Below are 20,724 nucleotides of genomic sequence, written 5' to 3' on the forward strand. Positions count from 1 at the left end.
TATATCATAAAGATATGCAGTCTCCTGAAACAGGTCCTAAATTTGGGCCTCGAATATGTTCCTGTGATTGCTTCATATTATATCAGATTATACTATAAAGCTACTGTTATCAAGACAGTATGGCACTGGCACAGAAACAGAAATATAGATCTATGGACCAAGACAAATGGCCCAGAGGTCAGGCTCCTCTGTTCATGGGATTTTCCAGGTAAGAAGACTGGAGTGGGTTGCCATGCCCTTCTCTAGGGGATCTTCCCAACCCAGGGATGAAATCCTTGTCTCTTACATCTCCTGCATTGGCATGTGGGTTCTTTACCACTATTACTACCTGGGAAGCCCCATTTCCAAACCTATACACCTACACTCTCCTTTTCATTGTTCAGTCACTCAGTCACGTCCAACTCTTTGCGACCCCATGGACTGCAGCACACCTGGCTTCCCTGTCCTTCTCTGTCTCCTGGAGTTTGGTCAAACTCATGTCTACCAAAATTGATGACAAAAGAAGTAAGAATATACAATGGAAAAAAGACAGCCTGTTCAATAAGTGGTGCTGGGAAAACTGGACAGCTACATGTAAAAGAATGATATTAGAATATTTTCTAACATGATACACAAAAATAAATTCAAAATAGATTAAAGATGTGAATTTAAGGCCACACATTATAAAACTCCTAGAGAAAAACATGGGCAGAACACTCTTTGACATAAATCACAGTAAGATCTTTTATGATCTACCTCTTAGAGTAATGAAAATAAAAACAAACAAATGGGATCTTTTGCATGGCAAAGGATCAAAAAACCCTCAGAATAGGGGAAAAATTTTGCAAATAAAGCAACTGACAAAGGATTAATCTCCAAAATACAAAGAGCTCATGCAGCTCAATATATTCAAAACAAACAACCCAAACAATATGGAGTTTTCCTTACAAAACTAGAAATAGAATTACCATATGATCTAGCAAACTCACTCCTGGGCATATACCTAGAGAAAACCATAATTCAAAAAGATACATGTACCCTAATGCTCATACTAGCACTATTTATAACAGTCAGGACACAGAAGCGACCTAAATGTCCATCAGCAGAGGAGTGGATAAAGAAGATGTGGCACACATACACAGTGGAATCCTACTCAGCCATAGAAAGGAATGAGACTGGGTCATTTGTAGAGATGGAGATGAGCTTAAAGACAGTCATACAGAATGAAGCAAATCAGAAAGATGAAAATAAATACTGTATATTAATGCATACATGTGGAATCTAGAAAAAAAATGTCACAGATGATCCTATTTGCAAAACAGAAATTGAGACATAGATGTAGAGAACAAATGTGTGGATCCCAAGGGGGAAAAGAGGAGGGTGGGAGGGATTGAGATTGACACATATATACTACTGATATTGTGTATAAAGTGGCTAACTAATAAGAACATACTGTATAGGACAGAAAACTATACTTAATGCACTATGTTGACATTAATGGGAAGGAAATTCAAAAGGGAGGGGCTATATGTAACATATAGCTGAGTCATTTTGCTGTTCAGTAGAAACTAATATCATAAAGCAACCGTACTATACATGGTAAAGCAACTATACAATACAACATTGTAAAACAACCAATAAAAATGTATAAAAAATTAAATAAACATTGTCTAGTCCTTTTCAGATGGAGTTGAGGTACCTACTAGAACAAAACTGTTTTTCTGAAATATTCTATATTTAGATCAAAAAAATTAAATGAAAATCCTATTATAAGACATCTATGCTGTGCATATGAACACACATATATATTCATATGCAATAAATACGGTTTGAGTACATATGAACACTTCTACGTTCATAATCATAGAAGGAAATCAGTCCTAAATATTCATTGAAAGGACTGATGTCAAAGCTGAAACTTCAGTACTTTGCCACCTGATGCGAAGAGGTGACATTTGAAAAGACCCTGATGCTGGGAAAGATTGAAGGCGGGAAAAGAAGGGGATGACAGAGGATGAGATGGTTGGTTGGCATCACCAACTCAATGGAAATGCATTTGAGTAAACTTCGGGAGTTGGTGATGGACAGGGAGGTCTGGTGTGCTGCAGTCCATGAGGTAACAAAGAGCAGGACGCAACTGAGCCACTGAACTGACTAAACTGAACACTTCTATGTACATGATGAAAATACAGTCAGCTCCCCAGTAATCTTTTCTGCGGATGGATGAGGGAAATAAAATTGACCCTTGAACAATGATTAAGGGTGCTGACATTTCCAGAGGTCAAAATCTGAGTATACCTTTACAGTCACCCTCTTTATCTGTGGTTCTGTGTTCCTGGACTCAACAAAATGCAGACAGTATAGTACCTTATTTCTTGAGGAAAAAAAAAATCTGTAAGTGGACCCATGCAGTCCAAATGTGTGTTGTTCAAGAGTGAACTGTCCATCAGCATGTGAATGGATAAGAAAGCTGTGGTACATATACACAATGGAGTATTACTCAGCCATTAAAAAGAATACATTTGAATCAGTTCTAATGAGGTGGATGAAACTGGAGCCTATTATACAGAGTGAAGTAAGCCAGAAAGAAAAACACCAATACAGTATACTAACGCATATATATGGAATTTAGAAAGATGGTAATGATAATCCTGCAAGCGAGACAGCAAAAAAGACACAGATGTATAGAACAGTCTTTTGGACTCTGTGGGAGAAGGAGAGGGTAGGATGATTTGGGAGAATGGCATTGAAACATGTATAATATCATATATGAAACGAATCGCCAGTCCAGGTTCAATGCATGATACTGGATGCCTGGGGCTGGTGCACTGGGACGACCCAGAGGGATGGTATGGGGAGGGAGGAGGGAAGTGGGTTCAGAATGGGAAAGACAGGTATACCTGTGGCAGATTAAGTAATTAACCTCCAATTAAAATAAATAAATTTATATTAAAAGAAAGAGTGAACTATAGGTGAAAATGTCTGTTGAATTACCTGTATCCCTATTATCCTGGTTATTGTCTCCATCTTTTCCTACAGGCCCCCCATCTACTCCTAACTCTCTGCAGCACTCTCTCCCCAACTACATCCTACAACCTCCAGATGATGTGCCTCTCTCAGAAACAAGTTCCATCCACAAAGAAGAGGGAAAAGTAAAGACAGAGGCAGAAAGAAAACCTTGGGGATGATAGATACCCTGGCTCCAGTTAGTCCTAAAACCAGTCCCACTCAATTCCTTATATGAGTCATATGTTTTTAGCTATTTAAGTTGTGCTGCTGTCACTCCCAGCCATACAGATGCCACAGTGCTGCAAAACTTATCATAAAGTCAGCTTATCATCTGCTTCTATTCTTCTTTCATATGCTATGATAAGAGACAAGAAAACCCTGTCCTCATATTTTTATCAGCATAAAGCTTCTGTGTATAAAGCCCAGTCCTACTTCTCTATCTTATCTGAACTCTCATTCTGCTTGACCTCTTGTCAGTATTTGGCAGAGCTGACCACTTCTTGATGGAGACGGCAATGGCTCCCCACTCTAGTACTCTTGCCTAGAAAATCCCTGGATGGAGGAGCCTGGTAGGCTGCAGTCCATGGGGTTGCTAAGAGTTGGACACGACTGAGCAACTTCACTTTCTCTTTTCACTTTCATGCACTGGAGAAGGAAATGGCAACACACTCCAGTGTTCTTGCCTGGAGAATCCCAGGGACAGTGGAGCCTGGTGGGCTGCCATCTATGGGGTCACACAGAGTCAGACACGACTGAAGCTACTTAGCAGCAGCAGCAGCAGCAGACCACTTCTTGAAACACACTGCCCTCTTGCATTCTGGGACACCGCACTCTCCTTCCTCACTGGGTCTTCTGCTCCTTGACAACCCCTATATATTGGTCCCTAAGGAGATCAGCCCTGGAATTTCTTTGGAGGGAATGATGCTGAAGCTGAAACTCCAGTACTTTGGCCACCTCATGTGAAGAGTTGACTCATTGGAAAAGACTCTGATGCTGGGAGGGATTGGGGGCAGGAGGAGAAGGGGACAACAGAGGATGAGATGGCTGGGTGGCATCATCGACTCAATGGACGTGAGTTTGAGTGAACTCTGGGAGATGGTGATGGACAGGGAGGCCTGGTATGCTGCGATTCATGGGGTCACAAAGAGTCGGACACAACTGAGTGACTGAAATGAACTGAACTGAACTGAACTGAACTGATGGCCTCTTCTATAACTTTGCTGCACAAATGTTTTTAACAAATGGTTCTGGAGCAACTGGAGCATAGGGCCCCTAAAGTAAACCTTTACCTAAATTTCATACCTTATAAGAAAGTATTAACTCAAAAGATTCACAAACTTAAAGGTAAAATGTAGAAGTATTAAACTGTTAAAAGCATATGGAAAAGTCCTAAGTCTCTAGAGCAGGCAAAGAGATTTTAGACTTGACAACAAAAGCACACAGCTCATAAAAGAAAAAAAAAATGAACCACAGAAAAATTAAAAACCTCTGCCTTGTGGAGTACCTTGTGAAGAGGATGAGAAACCAAGCTACAGAGTGAGAGGTAATATTTATAAATCACATATATTTATAAAAGGTCTTGTGTGTGTATGTGTGTGTGTGTGTGTGTGTATGTGTGTGTGTGTATGTGTGCACGCACATGTTAGTTGCTCAGTCATGTCCGACTCTTTGTGACCCCATGGACTGTAGCCAACCAGGCTTCTCTGTCCCTGGAATCCTCCAGGCAAGAGTATCAGAGTGGGCTGCCATTTCCTTCTTCAATACAAGGTCCTACACCTCGAATATATAACAAACTCTCAAACCTCAACACTACAAAAACAAGTCAGTATATTTGATAAATATGAAAAAGATATGAAGAGTCATTTAACCAGAGAAGATATACAGGTGGCAAATAAGCATATGGGAAAATATTCAATACCATTAGGTATAAGAAAGTTTAAATTATACCCACAGGAGATATCACTACATACCTAAATTAGTGTCTGTGTGCTGTGCTTAGTCACTCAGTCGTGTCTGACTCTTTGTGACCCCATGGACTGTAGCCCGCCAGGCTCCTTTATCCATAGGAATTCTCTAGGCAAGAATACTGGAGTGGGTTGCCATGCTCTCTTCCAGGGGATCTCCCCATCCCAGGTATTGAACCCAGGTCTCCCACATTACAAGTGGATTCATTTGGACTGAGCCACCAGGAAAGCCCAAGATTACTGGAGTGGGTTGTCATTTCCTTCTCCAGGGGATCTTCTCGACCCAGGAATCAAACCATGGTCTCCTGCATTGCAGATGATACTTTACCAGATGAGCCACCAGGGAAGCCCTAAATTAGTGGCTAATTACAAAAAAAAAAAACAAAAAACAAAAAAAAAAAACTGTGAGAACACCAAATGCTGGCAAGGATGCAGAAAAATGAGACCACTCATACATTACTGGTTAGAAGGTAAAATGCTACTTTATCAGTCAGAAAGTAAAATGGTAGCAGCTTCAGTTTCTCACAAAACTAAACTTGTGCTTACCATATGATCCAGTAGTTGTACTCTTGGGCATTTACACCAGAGAAATGGTAACTTATTGTCAATAAAAACCTGTACATGAATGTTCATAGTTTTATTTGTAAAGGTCAAAATCTGGAAATAATCCAAATGTCCTTCAGTGGATGAACGGGTAAATAAACTATGTTATATTCATACAATAAAATGCTATTATCAATAAATAGCATAAACTACTGATATACTCAAAAACTTGGATATTACATGGATATTACATTGACTGAAAACAGCCAATCTCAAAAGCTCATGGATGATTCTATTTGTGTAAACATTTCTAAAATAACAGAATGATAGAGATGGAGAAGATAACAGTGATTGCCCAGGGTTAGGAATGGTGAGGAGAAGAGTTGACTGTAACTGCAAAGAGGAGCAAATAAAGGATGTAAGATCTTTGTGATAATGTAACAATTCTACATCTGGATTATATTGGTGGCTACATGCCTCTACACATAGGACACAATTGAGAGAACCACACACACACACACACACACACCCCATACCCACAAGTGACTTGAGTAACTGTAAAACTGATGACATTTGAACATGCTGTGGATTGTACTAGCATCAATGTCATGGTTTTAATATTGTACAATAGTTTTATAAAGATGTTAACACTGAGGGAAACTGGGTGAATTGTATACAGTCCCTCTGTATACTCTGATTCTGTGAATCAATAATTCTTTGAAAAGTTACAAAATTAACTGAGAGTCTATTTAAAAAACCCAAGCCCAGATTTCATCTCAGACCACTTAAATCAGCATCTCTAATTAAGCCAGGTAGTATCAACTAACGGAGAAGGCAATAGCAACCCACTCCAGTACTCTGAGGAGCCTGGTAGGCTGCAGTCCATGGGGTCGCTAGGGGTCAGACACGACTGAGCGACTTCACTTTCACTTTTCACTCTCATGCATTGGAGAAGGAAATGGCAACCCACTCCAGTGTTCTTGCCTGGAGAATCCCAGGGACAGTGGAGCCTGGTGGGCTGCCGTCTCTGGGGTCACACAGAGGCGGACATGACTGAAGCAACTTAGCAGCAGCAGCAGTATCAAACAACAGCATGTTAAAAAACACCCCAGATAGTCCCAACGAGCAGCCAGCATTAAAAACCAGTGTGCCAAAGTAGGTTTTTCATGGTGTCATCCCAAAATGGAAGCAAAGAATGATCTGGAAACTTGTTAGTCATGCACATTATCAGGCCACACCGTAGACTTACTAGCTCAGAAAACAAGCAAAGTTGTGTTTAAAAAAAAAAATCTAGGTAATTTTGTACTATTCAATTGGTAGCAATTATTCTCAACTATGTGTATACAGTGGCATCAATCAAGGAGCTCAAAAAATAAATATATCTAGTATCTATACCCCACCACCCCAGACTGATCTATATAAATCAAACTGCTGGCCTGGGGTTGACAATTTTAAAAAGCTTCCTGGATGATTTTAATGTGTTGCCAGGTAAAAGAATCACTGATCTAAAGCTGGGTTCTGAATTTTTTCCGCTTGAATTCTTTCAAAAATTAGATTTAGGAAACTTCCCCTAGAAAATATACATTCACACACAATTTACATATATTTCAAGACAGTTCTAGGAGTCATATAAAGAATTCCTGGCTTTAGGGATTTTATATGGTTTATTTTTAAGAAACTTAAGGGGTCTCCCCCCAAAAAAGGAAAGGAGTTTTAGATAATGATAATTTATGTTCTTAGACCTAGACATTTATCAGCACATTCTGTTACTAAGCAGTAAACTGGATTGAGGATGAGCTGTCCATCTTGAGTTCAGAGATAATTTTTGTAATTTACTAAGCATGTATAATGAGAACATATCCTGCTTAATTCTGTCTTATTTCCCCAATAATTATCTGCTATATTTTATTATGTATAGCTCTCTTTAAAAATGAATATACATCCTCCGACATATTGTTCCCTCTTTTGAATTTTATATATGAGTCACTCTAATGCTTTTCAAAAATTTGAATTTTTGTCATTAACACCACTGCCAAAAATCCCACTTTTGGAAAATCTAGGCTACAAGAAATGTCCTTGTGAAACACTTCTCTAGAAATAACTTCACAGAGCTGATAATAAAACACATGGTCAAACTAACTGAAAACTATTCATTCACACATTCAACTATCAAGTATGTAATATGTGTGTAACCACTGTTCAAGGCACCAAAGAAAGAAAATATTCCCCGTTCTCATGCATCTTACAGTCTAGTTTGGAAAGAAAAGATAATAAACTTAAGTAATGACATCACATATTGAATGGTGATAAGATCTGTAGAAAAAGAAAAAAATAAGGAATAGAGAAGCCCAAGGAAAACCTTTGTGAGCAGAGACGAGTAAACTTAAAGGAGGTGAAGGAATCATAGATATAAACGTCTAGAGGCATTATATTCCAGGAAGAGGGAATCTGAACGGCTCGATGAAGAAGCTCCCCTGGCCTGTTAGGAGAGCGAGAAATCAGTGTGATAGAAAAAAGAAAGGGGAGAAAAGACAAGAGAGGTGGCAGTCCCAGGGTCATAGTTTGGTGGGCTTTCTTGGTCATTAATGAACTTGATTCATACCACAGCGTGAGATGGCAATCACTAGAGACTTTCCAGTGGAGGAGTGAAGTATTTCTGTGTTGAAAACAGAACCCTCCAGCACAGGGGTCCACAGCCTCTGGCATCTAATGCTTGATAATGTGACATGAAGCTGATCTAATAATAGAAATAAAGTTCACAAAAATGTCCTTGAATCATCCTGAAATCATCCCCCACCCTAGTTGGTGGAAAAATTGTCTTCCAAAGCCAATTGGTCCCTGGCCAAAAGGTTGGGGACCCTGGCTCTCGCAGACTATTGAGAATGAACTGAGAGCATGAGCAATCCTGGAAGCAGAGAGCCCAGGTTAACAGAATCATTTAAATGCTAGGGAACAGGTGATATGTTTGAAACTTAAATGTATTTTTAACTAAGGTTCTAAGTTTCTATCATCATTTTATTTATACACTCTCAGTCTGTATTATGTCCCACGTGGGATAAAGGAGGAAGGCGAAGAACAGGAAGCAACAGGAATGCACGGCTTCAAGGCTCTTTTCTCTCAGAAAAAGTTGATGGACATGCCTTTAAAAGCTTCTTTATTCTTGCCATAATCCATAACATCATTTGTGGCACTGAATGCTGCATCCTGTCCAGTGAAACAGGAAGAATTAAGGCAGATGAAATACCTGTAGGTTTGTCTTAAGTAAGCAATATATTTTTCCAAAGATCAAGATAAACTTCAAATGGACAATAACTAGACATTGTCTCAAATTATAACAAAAGGTTTTTGAAGTCCTATCAACAAGAATGAGATCTCTGTAAAGCCATACAATGGCACAGAATTGTAAATAGTACATTGCCCCCCTTACTCAAAAATAAATAGGTAAATATGCCAGTTTTCTGACTAGTATGGCTTTTTTGACAACTGAATATCACAAACACTTAGTAGAATCTTTCACACACATAGTCATCCACCAGATTACAAACAAAGCTCTATTATAGTACAATGCACATGTATACTATTATGTATGAAACGAAGTGCCAGTCTATGTTCGATACAGGATACAGGCTGCTTGGGGCTGGTGCATGGGGATGATCCAGAGAGATGATATGGGGTGGGAGATGGGAGGGGAATTCAGGATTGGGAGCTTGTATACACCCGTGGTGGGTTCATGTCAATGTATGGCAAAACCAATACAGTATTGTAAAGTAAAATAAAGTTAAAAAAAAAAGAAAAAGAAAAGTAGCTCTTTCGAAGAAATGATGCTGGGTCTATTATATACTTCATGGGGGAAAAAATGCATCTTGATCTCTACCTTCCGCCATAAACAAAAAACAATTCTAGGCAGATTGCAGATTCCAGTATGGAAGGGAAAACAATACAGATGACAGAGGAAAACACAAAGAATTATCTTTGTGGCACCAAATTAGGCAAAGATTGCTTGAACAAGATATTAACATTACCAATCCCAGAAGAAAATCAAGAATTTCTTTGTATCAAAAGATTATATTAACAGAGTAAAAAGGTAAACCGCAAAATACACCTGATAAACGATGCATATCTACATATATGAACCACCACTATAATCTATAATAGACAATTCAAAAAGGAAAAATTTTTATCAGATGCTTAATAAATGATATTCACATAGCCAATAAATGTATAAAAATGTATTCAAGTTCATTACTCATCAGATAAATACTAAAACCACAATATATCACCACACAGAATGGAAAAAAATATGGAAAATAATATGTATAGGGAGCAACTGAACCCCCATACTTCAGTGCTCGGATGTATGAGGAAACAGACTACTAGAGGCATTTTAAGCTGGAGAAAATTAATTTGGAAATTAGACACCCACAAAAGTTTGTGAAACTTCCTGTATTAGTTTCAGACAATTGCGTAATAAATTAGCCCCCAAGTCAGCAGCTTAACATAACAACCACCGTTTATTTTCCCAGTTCCTATGGGTTAAGAATTCCATGTAAATGTGGTTGGACCCTCTGGGCCAGCGTCTTGTTTTCCACAGGCAGCAGTCCAGGTGCCCACCTGGATTATATTCATCTCAAGGATCAACTCAGAGTTTCTGCTTCCTAACTCACACCTGATGCTGTTGTTAGTCTTCATAATATCTACTTTCAAGATCATTCCAATTAAATTTCTTCAAATGTTTGTAAGTTTCTATTCTTCTGTAACATGGGCATACCCTGCTGTGCCCTTTATATACTATCTCTTATCTCTGAAATGTTAATCATCAACTGTATGTGACCAGCTATTCCTGCAACCCAAGACCAACCTGAAATGCCAGTTGCTTCAAGGATGTTCACCCCAGTCTGACTTATTGCTCTGAATACATCAGGGCACCTACCTCATTTAAAAAGCTCCGCCTGTTAATTACATTAATGATGCGAATTTCTGTCACATACTAAAATAAATATTTTTTGCATGTTGATATTTTACAATATGCAGAAATGTTGAATCATGTCATACATCTGAAATTAACATAATGTTTGATTGTTAACTATACCTCAGAATCATAAACTATGATAAGCTAGGGAAAATATAAGAATTAGCTGTGACTTCTGAAAACAGAAGTTCACATTTCAATTCTCTCCTCCCCTTTCCCAACTTTTTGTATCATATCTACATTTTCAGAATATAAAGCTATTATGACATAGGCTGGAATCTGGGCCCCTTTACCTGAATGCTTGCACCTGGATAAAAGTCTCCTCCAGCAGCAGAATATATAGGACTAAAATTAACCACAGGCACCTAAAGTCTGGTTAATTACAAATAATAGCATACCAAAAGGCCGCAAACCTACTGCCACTTCTGAAGTGCTAGGGTCAATGGAGGGTACTGTGCATGATCACTGCACACAGCAGCACCAAGGGGGTAGGCAGACCACCCCTCCAGCATCCAATGATACACCCATACCCTCACCTCTTTAAGGAAACAATGCCCTCCCCACTTCAACAGCAAGCAAGGACACTTGTTGCTTTCACTCCCTCGGTGCAACAGGAGTCCCAATAAAGCCCTGTCTGAATTCCTCAGCAGATTTCAATTGATTAAATAGAGTCCAAGGACCCAAATCTGTATCAATTACATACTATTTTTTTTTAAACCTTCCTTTAATCTTCACACTAATCTTTACTGCAATGTCTCTTCAGTTATTTTCATTTCTGAAGTGGGTTCTTTCGTAGACTTCTCAAGGAGGGTGCCTGGAACATTCTCATGAAACACTGTCATATGATCAGGATCAGCATTACTGATTTTTCCTTTTGCCTCTAGGCTCCAGAATGGCTCCGCATCAAACTGTTAATGATTCTTTCTTTAAAAGTTTGAGATTTTGCTTGTCAAGTATTTTTGGCATTAAATTCCCTTTTTGAAGAATTGCTGCCTTAAAAATTTCATTTACTTTGATTTCTGAGTTGTTTGGAGCCCCTGAAGTTTCGTGTCAGGCACCAGTGCCTTTTTTGCTTTTCCTGGCTCCAGACCTGAATTTGAGCTTCCCTGGCGTTCGTCTTTACCGTTCCCATCCTACTTAATTTTAATTCTGCTCCTTATTGTCGATGTCCATTGTGTAGTCCAGTCCCACTGGAACCCTGACAGTTCAGTGGGAGGATTTAAAGACTTTCATGCGTTACTTTAGATGTCTGCCTCATTCACTGGTGGAGTTTAGCCAAGATCCTCTGCCTTCAACTGCAGCTCCTTACTGGACTCCTTCACTGCCCAAGCTCTGAGCTCTGGTGTGGGGCCCTACATATCGCCTGCACAGAGCATGTGTGGGGCTCTTCTGGAAAGGGGTAGGGCTGGGCTCTCTGTGCTGCTTTAATGAAAATGTGCCTGGCCTTCAGCCGGTGACATTGTTGCTTCCTTCTGCTTTCTCCACTTTTAGGGTGATACTGGGCAGGTCTAGTGGGTATTGTCCATCGGTTTGTATTTTGTGATTACAAGGGGATACTGGAGTGGGTTGCTATGCCCTCCTCCAGGGGATCTTCCCAACCCAGGGATCCAACCCTTTTCTCAAGCATCTCCTGCATTGGCAATTGGATTCCTTACCACTAGTGCCACCTGCTCTTGTTAAAATATTGTTAGTGGATTTTGGTTTTAATATCTTAATGGCCCTGTGTTATGTGGGAATCATGGAAGATACAAATTATGCTTCCACAACTGCTGCCATCTTCCCATAATTCTTAAACAATTTATTTTTAAAAGAAACTTTAAAGAAAAAAAAATAGAGAATCAGATTTATTTTTTATGTATAGAAAGAAAAAAAAAAAACACGTACAAGATGACTGTTTGCTGGAGGCTTAGATATGTTCTCATTGTTAGCAAGGGAGACTACAACTGGTAGGGATGTGACAGCTCCTGGTCCAGACAAGATGTTGACTAGATAGTCCAAATGCCCTTGTGCTGCAAACATCCAGGCACGTGATGGCCAGGCCATGCTCAGAAGAAAGAGAGAGAAAGGCTCTAGGAGTGAAGAGGGATGGGAAACCCAGGGGCAAGTTGTCATCCAATATTTCAGCTGCCAGGGTAGGGGTTCTCTTATTGGTCTATTGAGACAGGTGCCTGAATGAGTTGTCTTTTGCTGGGAGAGGAGGCAGAGATCTGCAGTGGAGACACACACACACACACACACACACACACGTTTGATGGTGGATTGTGCCCCTAATAGAAGGTTGACTAGATACAGCAGTCCCCAACCTTTTTGGCACCAGGAGCCAGTTTCATGGAAGACACTTTTTCCACAGACAGGTAGGGGGGTTGTTTTGGGGATGATTCAAGTGCATTATATTCATTGTGTATTTTATTTCTATTGTTATTAGCTCCACTTCAGATCATCAGTGTGGGACAATTAATAAGATGGCACCAGTCAGGCTCTCTTGCCCCATGCTCTCATGCTCTCTCACCTCATGTTCTGTAAACAATGACTTTACGTGGTTATGTAACAGCTGAGATCACTTATAGCATTGCACATGCATGTCATGAGGTACCCACTTGGCCACAGGCTACTTTTGTTCTGTAAGTATATATAAGCTTCACATGGAAAAGCCCGTCAGGGTTGTGTGCAATTATGTTGTGTTATGTCTGCTGCTACAGCTGCTGTGCTAGCCAGCTGAGAATAAACGTGTCTGCAGTTCCTTTGGCTCCTTTCATTTTCTTCCAGCCCCTTAGGTCATGCCTTGCCTACCATGGGTTCAGCAAACAATGCACACAATGAGATGCAGAGAGGAAACTGATGCTGTGAGCAGGATCAGCAATACAATCAGATATTAGATCCCAGAGATTGAGGACCCCTGGACTAGAAAACATTCTAATCATTAAGGAAACTTTATAGTCTGGGCTCTGGATGAGGAAGAAAAGGACATCTCTGAGGGAATCCCAGGTGGCACAGAAGGAAAGAATCTGCCTGCTGATGCAGGAGGCACAGGAAACTTGGGTTGGATCCCTGGTTGCGTAAGATCAATTGGAAGAAGAAATGGCAACCCACTCCAGTATTCCTGCCTGGAAAGTACCATGGACAGAAGAGCCTGGAGGACTGCAGTCCATGTGGTCTCAAAGAGTTGGAAACAACTGAGTGAGCGTGCATATGCACAGGGACTGACTATTTGTCCTCCCCAAATTCATATGTTGAAATCATAACCTCTAAGGTGATGTTCTTAAGAGGTGGGACTTTTGGGCAGTGATTAGGTCATGAAGGCAGAGCCCTTATGAATGAGTGCCCTTGTAAAAGAGTCCTAAGAGAGCCCCCTTGCCCCTTCTGATGTGTGAGAACACAGAAAATAGATGACTATCTATTAATCAGAAAGTAGGCCCTCATCAGACACCAAGTCTGCATGTACCTTGATCTTGACTTCTCAGCATCTAAAACTAATTTAAACGAATTTCTGTTGTTTATATGCCATTGAGGCTATGGTACTTGTTATAGCAGTCCAAATAAGACAGCCTGGGATTCAGCCAGCCAGTGTCTGATTATAAGTGCAAAGGGTATAGTAAAATAGAGGAAGGGGTGGAGGCTGGGAAAGGGGAACATTTTGTTGTAAGTAGGGTGATAAGTGAAGTTTGAGTCAGGAGTAACATTAAGGAAATGATATCTAAAAAAACATCACATGTTCATCTCCACAGGGCCTGAAAATGTGTTTGTGAAAAATCAATATTCTTTTGTGATTAAAAACCAAAATCACATTTAACAAAAATTACAACAGGTAAATATGTCCTTAACATGACCAAAAGAGCATATATATATTTGTATATACAAGTATACAATATGTGTATATATACAAATATACATATATTTGTATATATATGTGTGTGTATGTATATATATAAGTGTGTATATATCTCAAAACCCCAAAGCTAGCAAGGATCCATCATCACCAAAATATGCCCTGATCTCACCATGAACAACAGTCAGCAAATACTACAAATGGGTGGATTACGTCAAGACCTACACGAAATAGACAATTTAATAAAACTATAACTGATAAAAGAAATCCCTGTAAATTGGTTAAAGACATAAAAGATTCATACTGTAACCCTAAATGAATAAGATACTGTGAAAAAATAACCAGAAATTAGAAAAACAAAACAAGATAAAAAACAATTTCTAAAACTAAAAAAAAACAAGCCATGGAAATTAGAATTCTATTGGATGGAATAAGTAGCAGATTAATTAGAGCTGAAGAGAGAAAAGATAAACAGATAGAAAATAAAAACAGGGCAAATACTATGAATCAAAGGGGTGACTATAGAGCAAATTTTTAAAATATTATATTTTGAGATACTTGAATACATAGAACTATAATATTCGTCCTGAATTTGTGACTGCTCCCCCACCTTTTTCATTCAGTATCTTTCACCATCCTGTTGTGTAGCCTTGGGAACAAGTGTAATCGATTGAATCACAGCTGTTATCCTCTAAAAAGGATATGCTATGCTTTGCTATGCTATGCTAAGTCACTTCAGTCGTGTCCGACTCTGTGCGACCCCATAGATGGCAGCCCACCAGGCTTCCCTGTCCCTGGGATTCTCCATGCAAGAATACTGGAGTGGGTTGCCATGTCCTTCTCCAATGCAGGAAAGTGAAAAGTGAAAGTGAAGTCGCTCAGTCGTATCCGACTCTTAGCGACCCCATGGACTGCAGCCTACCAGGCTCCTCCATCCATAGGATTTTCCAGGCAAGAGTACTGGAGTAGGGTGCCATTGCCTTCTCCAGCATATAACTACCATTTAAAACATGATGCTCTAATGGACAGTTTCCCATATTGTACTTATTATAGTATACCTTTATTCAAACTTAGGTGATTGTTCCTCAAAATTTAACTCAAAGTTACCATGTAAATATATGATAAATTGTTAAAATAAAGACAGATGTGATTGTATAGAAACATTAAATCCATGTTGAGATTTGAAAGAACTCTCATAAGGGGTCTTGTCCTTCTTTATTGGAATGCAGGGTAAATTTCCTTGCCCTGTACTTGTGAGGTAGATAAAGTTGGTTTTGCCTTTTCTGATTATCATCTATCCTTAAATGAGACAAATTTCTGTCATGTTTTTTACATCTTTAGTTTTACACAGTTTGCCACCAGAGCTTGTTGCATAAAAGACTGCCAAGAGAGTGACTATGAGATATTAAAATCCTTAATTAAACTGAGATTGACCTCAGTTGTTTCATCAATCTAAAATCAACCAGAGAATGTGTCAGCTTAACTTTGTAGCTTTAGCTAAAGCAAATGCATCTATATAACCAAACAATGATAAGAATATACTCACAGAATCTTGAGATGGAGTATGAATGTTCATTTTTTTTAATCTGATCTGAGTGCAGAGAGGGAAGAAGAAAAGACCTTTGGACAAGCCAGATGACGATCCTTATTGTGGCATTGGATCACTTCGCAATTTACGGTTAAAAGTGTGACTATGTAGACATCATCATTGTTCTCATGGCTGAAATCAACACTGAGTAAAATTGGCTAGTTATCTATATCTCTAAACATATGATCTTCCTGTTTCTAAAAGGAAACATGAATCACAAAGGAATGCTGATGGTATTAGGTCTTGAGAGTATTGGGCTATGCTTTATTCATCTGAATATGACCCCTGTGCCTTTCTAAATATTTAATACCTAAAAATACTATTTTAATCAAGGTCTCTGTCAATATTCTTTTACTGAAATTTATGCATTTTAGATTGTGAATCTGTAATCTATTTGATCCACATCATCAAGGAAAAGTATATAGTCACTTGTCTATTTTAATGTGCTCAGTTCAACTGAAAGGGAACTCTAGCATCTCCTTCTTGAGGTTTTCTTTTCTCCACAATTGTCTAAGAACTTCTAGAAGTACAGTCAGTTCAAAGGGATCATCTTTCTTCCCAACGATTCATTTGTTCAGTCCACTAGTGTCTTCATTTTCCTTACTGCCACACTGTATAACATTTGAAATCTAGCTTTACATAGAATTACTGCAGTGAAACCTTGCTCTGCACTCAACATTTGAGCTCTAAGGGTATGTCTCTTTTAGTCCACACTTAGATAATTAGGACAAACATCATACCTGGGTGGCTAGGTTCAGAGAGCTTCTGAGCCTCAGGCATGTGGGTTCATCCAGCAAATTTTAAGCCCAGAATTTTCATTCCCCTCTCAATGAGGACTTCTTTGAGGTATTTAGGTGTATTTACTTCTCAGTCAGAGCTTTTCTAATATTTTAGAGCTGCTAATATTGTTGAAATTCAAATGGGACTGCATTAGGGACTTAAGACACTTTTCCTCTCAGAAATTTGCCCACATTCTCCACAGAGAATACACTGTGGGCCTAGTTAAGGGGTAGTAGAAGGCAACCAGAGAAGGTGATGGCACTCCACTCCAGCACTCTTGCCTGGAAAATCCCACGGATGGAGGAGCCTGGCGGGCTGTGGCCCATGGGGTTGCTAAGAGTCTGACATGACTGAGCGACTTCACTTTCACTTTTCACTTTCATGCATTGGAGAAGGAAATGGCAGCCCACTGCAATGCTCTTGCCTGGAGAATCCCAGGGACAGGGGAGCCTGGTGGGCTGCCATCTATGGGGTCACACAGAGTCAGACACGACTGAAGTGACTTAGCAGCAGCAGCAGAAGGCAACACCTTTGGCAGTGTACAGAATTCCACACTTGAAAGTGAAAGTGTTATTCGCTCAGTCGTATCTGACTTTTTGCCCACGAGGCTCTTCTCCATGCAATTCTCCAGGCAAGAACACTGGAGTGGGTTGCTATTTCCTTCTCCAGGGGATCTTCTCGATCCAGGGATTGAACCCAGTTCTCTTAGCATTACAGGAGAAGTCTTTACTGTCTGAACTAGCAGGGGAGCACACTTAGTGGGAAAAGTACCCACAGCTTTATAATTTTACAGCTAGGGCACACTATTTCTAAATTCTTTTCCCTGTAACATAGAAATACTATTTCTAAATTACTTTGATGCATAAGATTACTATTGTTCAGACCTTTTCTTAGACCTCCTTGAGATCATGCAGGCAAATTTTGACAAAATTTCATTTTTAGTATTAACCATGGCAGAAGACCATGGGTAGAAGTGGCCTATAAAATGTTCCTCAAGCAAGAGAGTCCTGGAAATATCACAGGATCCTTAAAAGCAGTTCTATCAAGTCCGAGGGAACACTCAATCCCAGCCTGGCCATGTTTTGAGGGTGAAAGACTTTAGGAGGAAAGTGGGTGGAAAGCAAGAGAGTATCTGAGGTGTATCTGGAGACTGAGAGTTCCTCAGATGTTTGGTTTAAAAGAATAGGAGAGAGCTTTTCTACAATATAATTCACCTTCTAAGGTGCTGGGAGGGATTGGGGGCAGGAGGAGAAGGGGGCGACAGAGGGTAAGATGGCTGGATGGCATCACTGACTCGATGGATGTGACTCTGAGTAAACTCCGGGAGTTAGTGATGGACAGGGAGGCCTGGCGTGCTGCAATTCATGGGGTCGCAAAGAGTCGGACACGACTGAGCGATTGAACTGAACTGAACTGAAGGTGCCTTCAGAATCTATTCAGTTAAATATGGCCTGAACAGTTTGAAATAGGTTATATAACATCTCACAAAATTTTACAAGCCCTTTAGTACACTGGTATAGGTACAGAGTATAAGAAACTTAAAAGTGTCAAAGGAACAAGTATGTATTTATTATATATATACACATATATAAAGTTATACACACACACACACCATACATAATTATATATGTAAATAATTTTATAATTACCTCATCCTTATTCAGTGCAGGCTTGGTTATTCAGGACACCCAGAGATCCTGATGCCCCCTGGTGGTCACTGAATTACCACAGATCTCCTTGACATCTGAAAATCCACTGGGTTTGAAGAGCTAAAAAGTTTCGAGATGAAAAACCATGTAAGCATGTAGAAGTAATTTACATAATTTAAGCTAGTTCTTCCTCTCAGTGCTGGTGATTTATGGAATAGAGAACTATAAGTAATGGACGAGCCTCCTCCAGCAAAACCAAATTTGGAAAAAAAAATTCTTAAGCACAAATGGGCATGCATGTGTTAAGTGAATTTGAATATAATGTGTCACATTTCTCTGCTATGTTTACTAATTCTTTTAATAATAATCAAATAATTAAAGTTATTTTATTTAACACTTTTGAATATTTTAAGTGATCAGAAAATTTCAGAGTGACACCTCAGCGATATTCAATTGGACTTATAATTCTGATAAACTGTATTTTTATTTGTTAAGCTCTCTTGAATTAACTCAGTAATTGCAGTTCAAGAATTATAATTTTAATCTTCTAAGTGTTACTAATTTATCCAACCATGCAAAAGTGAATGAACTTTTATAAAGGTACAAAATATAGCCTTGACTTCTGATTTCTGACCTCTGACTTCTTATACTACTAGATAAATCTGAAAATCTGAAGAATAAGTAAAATCATTGCTATTTATGAGCTTAGCCTATGTACATTTTTTACACTGGACTACAAGTAAATATTTTATATACACTACATAAATCATGCTAACGTAAACATGTAAGTGATTTTCCTGCATAGTGGAAAGATTGTTTACATTTAGACTGAAATCACAAATAGAGAACCCAATTTTCTGTAATATCTATTAACTGAGACATAATGCTTTCTTTTTTTTTCTATTTATAATCAGTTTCTTCTGTACAGGACCTTTTCTAATTCAGTTTAAATTACCCCTTTTCTGTGATGAACTTGCATTTCCACATTTACCAGCTGTGAATGCATTTAGACAGTAAGTGCAAAACTAGTAGGTTCAGAAACAGCCCTTTGATTTTGTTGTCACTGTTAACTAGTTTGGCAGCCTTGGATTTTTCCTTTCCTGAGGAAAAGCCTCAGGTTTTTCCTTTCCCCTCTGAAGGCCTGTTTACTACACACACACACACACACACACACACACACACACACACACACACACAAAGGCTTTTATTTGAAAATTTATGGAACTTATTCCCTGAAGTCATTAGAATTTATTCCTAAGTAACTATTCCTCTCTTAAAATTGGAAAATATCTCCCAGAAATAAACAGTGAGGTAAATATTAGTGTTGAAGCAAGTTAAATGAAGAAATAGCTATACCCTCATTTGGAATGTTTCCTGAATTTGTACATTTATTTTCATATATGTACAGTTACATGTAATTATCAGTAATCAGATAATAACAGTGCATAAATATTGGGCATATTTTCTTTGTATCTGAAAACAGGCATTTGTCATCTTTCTGCTATACAGTTAAGACAGATGTTTCAAAAGAGGGTTTATAAATGTAATATTAAAGTTTTAGTCTCTTTTTTCCAAAGTTATCTAAATATAAGCAGGGTACTCTATTAGCTGCATTTCCCAACAAATATATAAAAAACAATTTTTCTAGAATTTCTGCTTTGGCTCACATGTGTTGGTTATATATATGCCATTTGGTATTGTTCAGGAAAATGATTTTTAATACATTTTATAAACATACATACATTTGCTTCTCTAAAATTTGCCTTAGCAATAATATGCACAAATAAGATGCTAAAATAAACCATTTTAAAAGTGATATAAAGGAATTAACTATTTTAAGTTATTTAAAAATAAGTTTTGTGAACTGATTATTTTTTTATTTCAATGGCTTCATGTACAAAGAGGTTTATAGGCTTTGCTGGTAGTCAAAGAGTCTATTGCTAATTTATATATTTTTATATATTAAAATATATACTGTATAAAACAGTATAACAATCATCCTTTCCTTGACTAAGTCACTTACTTTACGTTAAATTCCATGACTTTTTCATCACTGTACCTAGATACAAAAGAAAGAAGGTTGGTAAACCTAAAAAGGAGTATCATTGTGCAACTCTGCAAGCAAAACTGTCAGTAGTCTGGCACGTGTGCATTTAATGCGAAGTCTCTTGTCTCTAAAAATAAAAGCAAGGCTGAACATGCCTCTATGTCTGATAGAGAGAAGGGACACAATAAGGAGATTCCTTATACCACCTACACGCATCAGAGTGAAGGATGTTACTTCTTTGGTTTCCTGGTCTAATGGAAAGGTATTTGTATTCACATCACTGAGTATTAGTCACTCAATAGATGAAAGGAATATTTTAAACTTTAAAGGCTACCTTGGTGTCATTCTAAGAAGTGGGGATGAGACCCTG

General features: G+C 38.7%; 1 long non-coding RNA gene across 2 annotated transcripts in view; it reads right to left on the reverse strand.

Annotated features, from left to right (window-relative positions):
• LOC105612662 (uncharacterized) overlaps positions 1-20,724 on the reverse strand; it is a 33,604-nt gene that overhangs the window by 11,182 nt on the left and 1,698 nt on the right. For both annotated transcript variants that reach the window (XR_001042176.5, XR_009601621.1), the window contains exon 2: positions 18,308-18,427. This is a non-coding gene — a long non-coding RNA (uncharacterized LOC105612662). The remainder of the gene's footprint in view (positions 1-18,307; positions 18,428-20,724) is intronic.

The sequence above is a fragment of the Ovis aries genome, chromosome 8 (assembly GCF_016772045.2).
Source record: "Ovis aries strain OAR_USU_Benz2616 breed Rambouillet chromosome 8, ARS-UI_Ramb_v3.0, whole genome shotgun sequence".
NCBI lineage: Eukaryota > Metazoa > Chordata > Mammalia > Artiodactyla > Bovidae > Ovis > Ovis aries.